We start from the raw sequence: 11,021 nt of genomic DNA, 5'->3' as shown, positions 1-11,021 counted from the left end.
TGTCATCTGAATAAGAGACTGAGTGAGGTGAAGCAACAAGAGAGTCAGGTCAGATGGACAGAAATGAATGGACACAAGAAGCACAGGTGGTAGAATCAATAGGATTTTCTGATTTGGTAAATGTGAGATGGGTAGAGGAGAGGGGGAAATCAAGAATGCTAATTTGGCCCTGGCCGGTTTGGCTCAGTGGTTGGAGCGTCTGCCTGCGGTCCGGAGAGACCCGGGTTTGGTTCCCGCTAAGGGCATGTACCTCGGTTGCAGTTTGTCCCTGGCCCTGGTTGGTCGTGCGGGTGGCAGCCACTCGATGTGTCCCTTTCACATCAATGTTTCCCTCTCTCTCTCTTCCTCTCTCTCCCTCCCACTCTATCTGTGCAAGAAGTGGAAAAATGTCCTCGGGTGAGGATAAAAAAAAAAAGAATGCTAATTTGTTTTCTAATTGATTCCCTGTGAGATGGGAAACACGAGAAAAGGAGGCTTGTGTATTAGGGATCTCCAGAGAAACAGAACCAATAGGAAAGGTGGAGAGATATATGTGAGGATACTCATTCTGAGATTTGGCTCATGTGGTGATGGAAGCCGGGAAGCCCCACTATTCGCCAACTACAAGCTGGAGAATCAGAAAAGCTGGTGGTTCACTCAGTCTGAGTCCTAAAGCCTGGGGACCGGGAGCTCCCACAGATGATGGCAGAAGATGGATCTCCCACCTCAAGGAGACAGGACGATTCACTCTTCCTTTGCTTTTCTGTTCTATTGTGGGCCCAGGAAATTGAAGGAGGCCTGTCCACACTGGTGAGGGTGAATCTTCTTTACTCAGTCTATTAAATCAAATGCTAATCTCTTCCAGAAACATATTCACAGACACACCCAGAAATTGGGTTTTACCAACTATCTGGGCATGCCTTAGGCCAGTCAAGTTGACACATAAAATTAACCATCACAGTTTGGGAGGAATGAATTCAGCTTTGGGCATGACAAGACTGATATAGAAACCTGTTTTTTAAGAGGAAATCATCAGCATACTATTATCATATTATCAGCATAGTATTAGCATATCATTATCTAATTGTATCATTAGCATAGCATCATCTTATCAGAATATCATCAACATAGTATTAGCATATCTACTTGTCTCATTAGCATCATCATCTTATCAACATATGAGTGCTCACTGATGCTGTGGGATTGGAGAATATCTGGGGGGATATTTGAGTGAGAAAAGAAACGGAGTTGGGGCAAAACAATGAGTAACACCAACACTGAAGAGATGAGCAGAGGAAATGTAACCCGCTTGGGAGAGAGGCCAAGTAAGACAAGGAGTGACATTATCCACAGAACTTAGCAGCAGCAGCTTATTGACACAGTATGGGGGCGAAAGAGGCTGGGGAGACATGTACTATAGAAACTTCTCAGATGTACAGTGTGAAAGGAGAGAGAATCAGATGAAGTTGCTGAGGTCGTGATGGTGATATAGATGCTCTGTGGTTGGTGGGTTTGTTGCTGTTGTAGATTTTGTTTTAATGGGAGACTTTGATTTCAATTTAAATGGTTATAGGAAGGAGTCAGTTATAGCAGAGACACGATTGAAAATATAGGAGAGGAAGCAATCAAAATATCCTCAGTAGGCAGAAGAATATGGGACCCAGAGAAGAGGTAGAAGGAATACCCTTAGAGTCAAAATACCTCTTTGTTTTGCACGTGGGTCTCCATTTATAAAGTTGACTGAGGGTTGGCACTGAGAAGTCACTGCTCTTGAAAAGAAAGTTTAATATTACTCACAGTTCTTCTAGGAACAAGAGGCACTACTCACCGTGCAGGACCATAAGAAAAACACCAGGTTTGGGTCAGGAAGCGGAGGATAGGAGCATGGCTAACACTTAGGCCACAGCCTATACTGGGATTTCTGTGGAAAAAGGCAAGACAAGGCAGAATACATAGTTTAGGTTTGGCTAATTTGACCAATTTGGGTGGGTTTGGGGCTATAGAGATGGTGTCTAGTCGCTTGGTACCTGGCCCAGGGACGGTTAAGGCAAAGGAGTACTCTCTCTGGGGGTGTACAAGCCAGACAGAGGAGCTTTGGCTCTGGATTGGTTAGTTTGCATATCAAAGGCATGCTCCCAGCAAGTCATTTGCTATAAAAGTTGGCTAGCTCTTGGGAGCACTGTATTATACAGAAAATAAAAAACAAAGATGAATATACTTTTTTTTTCCCTTTATTGATTTTTTTTCCCTTTATTGATTTTTTTATTTTTTTAGAGACAGAGGAAGTACAAGGGAGAAAGAGAGAGAAACATCAATGAGAGAGAACATCAAATGGCTGCCTCCTGCGTGCCCCCCACTGGGCATTGGCCCCACAGCCTGGGCATGTGTCCTGACTGGAAATGACTGGGAATCGAACCAGTGACCTCTTGGTGCATGGGTCAACGGTCAACCACTGAGCCACACCGGCTGGACAGTATACTCTTTTTTTTTTACCCTCACCCGAGGACATTTTTCCATTTTTTATTCAGATAGAATGGGAGGGAGAGAGAAGAAGAGAGAGAGAGAGAGAAACATCGACATGAAAGGGACACATAGAGTGGCTGCCACCTGCACAACCAACCAGGGCCGGGGACACACTGCAACCGAGGTACGTGCCCTTAGAGGAACCGAACCCGGGTCTCTCTGGACCCGCAGGCCGATGCTCTAACTGCTGAGCCAAACTGGCCATGGCAGGACAGTATACTCTTAATTGTAACATGAGAAAGGGAAAGAATGTGTAGAAGAGTCAAGTTCTAATGCCTCGAAGAAAATTTGAGTAGTCCAGTTTCTTGGGACTTGACCATCTCTGTAAAGTAGGAAAACAAGTCAACTGATGAGAGAACCTGACTAGTCGGCAAAGAGATTTGACAACAGGGAAGAAGTTTTGAAAGGGAGCTTTGGAGATTAGGGGAAACAGCTGATGACAAGAAACAAAATAGGTTTGCTGTGCAATTGAACCAACTTTCTGCTTCCACTGATTATTTACTTTCTTTTGACTCCTAAATAGCAGGGAGTTTTTATTCATCACAGTAAGTCTTCTCAGCCTGCTTGTAAGGGCATCTGTTCCCCACCTGACCTCCCATGATTATTTTAATAAATAAACATGGAACAACACCCCAAGGCAAATATGCCTCACACACTCTGAAAAGAAAGTGAAATTCAAGAAACTGGTTTATAAGGTTGCTAAAGAAATGGATTTACAGAATCCTCGGTGCAAGTTTCCAGGGACCATGCAGGCTGCCCAGTCCAAATGTCTTCCATTGTCTTTCCAGAGAGATGGCCATCAATATAAGGCGCCTCTTAGAGTGCATCCAAGAGGTTAAACTTCTGACACTATGTACAAGTGGAGTCATAAATAACCATGGAATGTACATATCTATGTCTTATAAATAACCATTGAAGGAAAATCAGAATTTATAAAATGAATGAGTTAGAAGGTTGTTATTTATACTCTAAAATGGTGGCTTTTGACAGATTTCTCGCAGGAGCAAATTGTTTCAGTAAAAATATAAACATATTTTATTTAATAGAATCTTGTAAGGAAATTTTCATTCTCAATCATCCTCTCTCTTTCATCTTCTACCTCTCTCAGTCTTATTCCCATATGGCTCTTTCACTTTCTATAACTATTACCTACATTAAAATAAAACAAACAAACATTTTGACTTCTATATGAACATAGGTAAGTAGATAGACAGATAATAGATTTCCATAATGCCTTTCATTTATGTACAAGTTGCTTTAATATATTTTATTTTTTCTACCACCAATTTTCTACTGCCCACGGAACTTCTCTCTAGATTGTTACTGGCCTCTTTGTCAAATCTAACAAAGTTTATTTTCTATTCAACAGCCTTTTCCTCCCACTCTCAAGATTTTTTTTCAGGAATCAGGTGACTATAAGCTTCATGACTGATGGCATCAGCCCGTTCAGGAAATTGCAGTTCCTTGACAGCTAGTAGTTGAGGTATGGGTACATGACACAACTCTGGCCAAGGAGGTCCTTTAACACATTATCACAAATGTAGTGGCTTAAAACAGCACAAACATGATCTTAGAATTTGGGAAGTCAAAAGTCCAAAATTGGTCTTGCCTAGCCGGTGTGGTTCAGTGGTTGAGCATCAACCCATGCACCAAGAGGTCGCCAGTTCGATTCCCACATGCCCAGGCTGTGAGCCAAATCCCCAGTGGGGGCCTGTCATGCAGGAGGCAGCCAATTGAAGTTCTCTCTCATTGATGTTTCTATCTCTCTCTCCCTCTCCCTTCTTCTCTCTCTAAAATCAATAAAGGAAAAAAAATTTTAATAAAATTTTTTTAAAAATTGGTCTCACTGGGCTAAAATCAAGGTGTTATTCAGGTTATATTCTTTCCGGAGGCTCTAGGAGAGAATCCATTTCCTTGCCTTTTCCAGCATCTAGAGGCTGCCCACATTCCTTGGCTCATGTTCCATTCCTCCATCTTCAAAGCCCACAACGTTTGAGCAAGTCTTTCTCAAATTGCCATTTCTCTGGTTTTCCCTCTTCTACTTACAAGGCCCCTTGTGATTAAACTGGACCCACCCAGATAATGCAGGATAATATCTCCATCTCAAGATCAGCTGATTAGCAACCTTAATTCTATCTGCAACTTTAACTCCCTTTGTATATAACCCAACTCACTCACAAAGTCCAGGGATTAAGTGAATGTCTCTGTGGGCCATTGTTCTGCCTACCACAAAATGTGAGAAGTCTGCTGAGCACTTTGTAGAAAGATTTCTCTTTCTGACATCAGAGGCATGGGGGAAGAAACACTCCTCCTTCCATCTCTGGAAGTTGATGCGTCCGTCTAGATGTTGATGTTTTATCTGGGCCATCTGGAATTGTGGTGTTCATTTTCGGATCATAAGGTGAGCCAGCCTAAGTTCATAAACCTTTATTGTGGGGTAGCATATCATTAATATGTCTATATCCTTGATGAAATGGATGAACCGTTGAGTAAACCAACTCCAGGGCACCTCTCATTCTATTTCTTGTTACATAAGATAAAATTTGACTTTGTGTATTTATTTCACATTATGTTTTCTGTTTCTTGTGTCCCAAACATCCTAAATGATATTTTACCTTATGACACTTTTCTGGGTTTTGGACAGTTTTGCCCTTCCATTTTGAAACCTTCGCCAAGCTTCTGCAGCGTTACTGACTCCTGGTTTCCACCTACTTCTCAAACCATTCCTTCTCGGTTTCATTCCAAAGATCTTACCTGCTTCCATCTTCAGTGTTGGTGTCACACTTGGCTCTATCCTCCGCTCTCCTCATCTCTATTCTCCCCAAGTGGACTCCTTCTCTTCCAAGGCGTTACCTATCCTTTACGCCCTGATTCATATTTTCTATCTCTAGTCCAGAAACTCGTGCTGATTCTAGGTCTACATTTCTAACTGTCTATCGCACATGTCTGCTTGGATATCCTGAGGAACTTCCCTCCTCCACTCAAAATGTGACTTTGCCTTTTGTTCTTTCCTACGCTTCCAAATATATCCCCCACATCAGGGAATGATCCAATACTTCATTTAGCCAACCAAGTCGAACACGGGAGACAGTTTCCACCTCTTCTCCTCATTCAGGCACTCTTCACACTGAATTAATCACTTAATGTATAGCCCAGCCTCCTGTAATTCCCTTCTTCTTTCCCCTCCTCTCCATGTTTAAAGTCAGGACTGTGGTTTCCATTTCTCATCTTACAAAAGCCATCTCAACAGCCTTCCCCGCATTGATACTGTGATCCCTTCACCACAGCCCAGTATCTCCATTGCTCATGACCCCTCTACAGTTAAGGTCAAATCACATCCTCCCCTGTGAAAATCCGCCATGGGTTCCTGTAACTTTTAAACATTCCATAAATGACAGTAACAGCAATGTAATGTACATTCATTATATATTATCTTCTTTATATATCTTTCCAACTATCCTCTGAGCTAAGTAATATTTTGCTCTTATTTAACAGGTACAAAACTGCAATTTAGAGAGACTTCTGATTTCCAAAGATCACACAACTGCTACATGTTAGAGTTGAGTTTCATCCCAAATTATTCTAACCCTAAAACCCATGCCTTCCACCATTCACATTCCTTAAATTAGTTCAAAATGGTTTGCCACTGCCTAACCTTCTCAAGAGTCCTCGCCAGCCTCCCCCACCCATCTCCATCTCTCTGGCTGTATCAACTACCTGTGATTCCTCTAAAGCGCCACATGTCCTGGCTTCTCTGCACTCCCACACATGCTGCTTCTACTGACCAAGAACACCCTTCCCATCTCTTTCCATTTTCCTCATTAGCAAAGCAACCTTCCACATTCCAGTATTTTCTCTTCCTTGCAGCTTCTCTTGGTCTCCTCCCAGCTGATGTATAAGTTTCCTCTCCGGTGCAGTCACGGCATCTTGTACGTAGTCACTTACAATAATAATAGCTATTCTTTCTTCCCTGCTTTGATATGGGATTAACATAGCAAAGTACTTCACATAATAAACTTATTTAATTCCATAGAAAGTTATTAAGATAGCTCAGTTTACAGATAGAAAAACATGCCTGACATAGTAGAATGCTGGAGTCACTGTGTTTTGTAGACTATGTTTGCTATGGACTGAACGTGTGCGTCCTCCCCCAAAATTGTGTGTGTTGAAACCTAGCCCCTGGTGTGATGGTATTTGGAAATGGGCCCTTGGGGAAGTCATTAGGCCATGAGGGCAGAGTCCTCATGAATGGGTTCGTGACCTTATAAAGAGACCCCAAGAAGCTCTCTTCCCCTCTCTGTTCTGTGAAGACACAGAGAAAAGACAGCTGTCTGTGAACCAGGAAGCAGATCCTCACCGACATTGAATTTGCCTATGTGTTGGCCTTGGACTTCCGGTCTCCAGAACTGTAAGAAATAAATATCTGTTGTTTGTAAACCAGCCAGTCTATGGTTTGGTTTATTTTTTATAGCAGCCTGAATGAAATGGAGCAACATTCTACTTCCCTTTTCCTTTAGAGTACTTTGAAAGCACGGGCCATTCTTTACATGATTATCAGTGCCCAGGATCTGGGTAAGAAATAAGCTTGTTTCCTGAATATTTTACAATTGAATGGACCACCTATTGAATTAAAAAGTCTGTGATAGTGCAGGTGTATATGAATATCAAAAATATGTTTTTTGACACTAACTACTCTGTTTTGGAAACTAGAGAGCACGAACATTTGATACAATTATGTATTAAAATCATTAAAATTGTCTTACCACCCAAAGCAATGTATAGATTCAAAACAATTCCTTTCAAAATACCAATGGCATATTTCACAGAACTAGAACCAATATTCCAAAAATTTATATGGGACTGTAAAAGACCCCGAATAGTCTCAGCAAGTTTGAGAAAGAAAAACAAAGTTAGAGGTATCACACGACCTGATGTCAAATTATACTACAAGGCTATAGTCATCAAAATAGAATGGTACTAGAATAAAAACAGACACATAGATCAATGGAACAGAATAGAGAGCCCAGAAATAAACCCACACCTTCATGGTTACTTAATATTTGACAAAGGATGCAAGAACATACAATAAGGTAAAGACAATTTCTCAATAAATGGTGTTGGAAAAATTAAATGGAAACATGCAAAAAATGAAATTATACCACCTTCTTACACCATACACAAGAATAAACTCAAAATGGATTAAAGACTTAAATGTAAGGTTTGAATCATAAAATTCTAGAGGAAAACATAGGCAGTGTAGCAATATGCTTTCAGACATATCTCATCAGGCAGGGAAACAAAATAAAAAAATTGACAAATGGGGCTACATCAAACTAAGAAGTTTTTGCACAAAAAAAGGAATTCATCAACAAAATGAAAAGATAATCCACCGAATGGGAGAACATAATTGCCAATGATGCATCTAATAAGAGTTAATATCCAAAACTTATAAAGAATTTATTCAACTCAATACATTACACACACACAAAAATCCAATTTTTAAAAAATCTTCACCCAAGGATATTTTTCCATTGATTTTTTAAATAGTAGGAGAGAGGGCAGGAGAGAGAAAAACATCAATGTTAGAGACACATGAATTGGTTGCCTCCCACACGACCCCAACCAGGGCTGGGGATCGATCCACAACTGGGAGACGTGCCTTTTACCAGAATCCAACCCTGTAGGCTGACACTCTAACCACTGAGCCGAACCAGCCAGGGCAAGAATCCAATTTTTAAAAAATGGGCAAAGGACCTGAATAGACACTTGTCCACAGAGGACATGCAGATGGCCAACTGACATGTGAAAAGATGCCCAACATGACTGATCATCAGAGAAATACAAATTAAAACCACAGTGAGATGTCACCTTACACCTGTCAGAATGGCAATAAATCAACAAACAACAAGTGTTGGCAAGGATGTGGAAAAAAGGGAACCCTCATGTACTGTTGGTATGAATGCAGATTGGACAACCACCATGGAAAATAGTATGGTGTTTCCCCAAAAAACTTAAAAATAAAACTTCCCAGCAATTTCACTTCTGGGAATATAGCTGAAGAAACCTGAAACACTAATTCAATAGAATATATGCACCCCTATGTTCATTGCTGCATTATTTATAATAGCCAAGATTTGGAAGCAGCCCAAGAGCCCATCAGTAGATGAGTGGATAAAAAACAACAACAACAACAACAAAAACCTGTGGTATATTTACACATTATTCAGCTGTAAAATAAATTAATAAGTAAATAAGAAAGAAAAGAAATCTTACCCTTTGGTACAGCATAGATAGACACAGAGAGTATTACGCTAAGTGAAATCAGCTAGAGTAAGATAAATACCATATGAATTTGCTTATATGTGGAATCTAATGGACAAAATAAACTAACAAAATAGAAACAGACTCATAGATACAGAGAACAGACTGACAGCTGTCAGAGGGGAGGAGGGTTGAGGGACTGGGAGAGGAAAGGGGAAGGAATTAAGCAAAAAGAAAAAACAACTCACCGACACAGACACAAGTATGGTGATTACTACAGGGGAGCGGTAGGGGGAGGGGGGAGAAGGTAAAAAAGGGTAAAGGGGGTAAATGGTGACAGACAAAACAATATGCACATGCTGTATTATAGAATTGTACAACTGAAACCTATATCCTTTTATTAACCAATGTCACCCCAACTGGAAAATGGACTGTCTCTTTGAGCAGAATCTCTGAAAGGCATCCCAGCTGGAGACATTTTGGGTGTTTCAAAGATGACAAATGCTCCTTGGGTGTCTGGGTATTGTGGCAGCTTTTAAGGATCCTTGAGGGGAAAGAGTTGGGAAACAGAGCAACAGCACTGGAGACATAGGAAACAAAGACACTCCCAAGGAAGGAGACAAGGGTTCTTGATTTACAGTTGGCAAAAGTCACAATTTATTCCAAAAGGGGCAAAATAAGTAATGAAGAAAGAGAAGGACCTTGTTCCCAGAATCATTCTGGTGAAACCATATGATAGATAATGTGACTAGACTAGAGGTCAGCATTTTGAAAGGTTGGGAGTTTTAACATACACAAGGCACAAGGTTGCACGCTGAGAGCTCGAAGGTTTGCAAACCGATCCTAAGAAATATCTCTTAATCACAGCTGAAACACCACAATTTGAAGAAAAGAGGCTATATTGACATAAGATGGCTTTATTCCTCTGGTCTCTCCTTCTGAGGAAGGGTTCTTTCTTTTCCTTATTGTGTCTGGAAGTTTTCCATTATTCTTTTATTAGTAGTAGTAGTATTGATTTTTTAGAAAGAGAGGAAGGGAAAGAGAGAGAGAAACATCAATGTGAGAGAGAAACATCCATTGACTGCCTCTAGCATGCCCCCTACTGGGGATCGAGCCCACAACCTGGGCATTTGCCCTAACTGGGAATCCAACCCAGAACTCTCAGTCGATGGACAACACTCATTCCACTGAGCTACACTGGTTGGGTTTTCCCTATTCTTTATTCTTCTCTTCCTCTCTCCCATTTTGCTTTCTCTCTGTCTGTTCTCATAACTCATCATCCTTTTTCTTATCTGCTGCCTCTTATCTGAATTGTCACAAGGTACAACTTTAAAGGTTTTTAAATACGTTTATATAATAAATAAATTATATATAAATATAAATATAACAGATTTGTAATGAAATAGAGATGTGTAAATAACCAAAGTTGCATTCAGTTAATAGTGTTTACTCTTCATTTAAAAAGCAGATGAAATTCATGTATATTTTCTACCACTCTAAAAAATCTACAGCAATTTGCAAGTAACAACAAGTCTTACCTACTTTAATTTAGACATGAAAGCTCATTTATTGACAGATTTGTCTAAGAAAATTGATTTTCCTGCTTGCAGACCTTCAAAGAAAATTGCCATGAATTACCCTGTGTTTCAGTATATGTTATATAACAACAATGATCATTAATCAACACTGATTTCCTTCTTTCTTGGCTCTATATTTACAACCTGATTGTCCTATTTTTTTTTAGTTTGCATTTTCTTCTTCAATGCAAAAAAACTAAGTCTTGAGTTATTATTCAATACTTTAAATTTATTTATTCATACTTAACTGAGCTCATAGAGAGGTAGCTCAAATTCAACTTATAAATAGGTATTGATTAGATTTGAAGAACTACCCCCAAATGACACAAAATATATGTAATCCAATTTTATGCAGTAGATGAAGTCTAAGACCTAATTATCATTTCTTATATTGTGTTTTATCAATGAACTTACCCATCCAGAGTTAAAATTTATTGAACCATTTAATTGGTTTGTACAGGAACACTAAACTCCATACTCCTGCTCCAGGCTTCAGAACATCTTGAGAATGCTCAATTGTATCCCCAGCTCTGGATAGAAGCAAACTGTATACTTTCTTCTTCCTTTTTGCTTTTAGCCTGGAAAAGAGTATAAAAGGTCATAAGGAAAGGAAGTAAATGTGTCAAAGTGAATAATGGGGTGAATTTCTCTGAAGGAAGGAGCAGCTTCAAAAATATGTGC

Source organism: Molossus molossus, unplaced genomic scaffold (assembly GCF_014108415.1).
Source record: "Molossus molossus isolate mMolMol1 unplaced genomic scaffold, mMolMol1.p scaffold_m16_p_6, whole genome shotgun sequence".
NCBI lineage: Eukaryota > Metazoa > Chordata > Mammalia > Chiroptera > Molossidae > Molossus > Molossus molossus.
The sequence above is the reverse complement of the archived record's forward strand: the minus strand, read 5'-3'. Positions refer to the sequence as shown.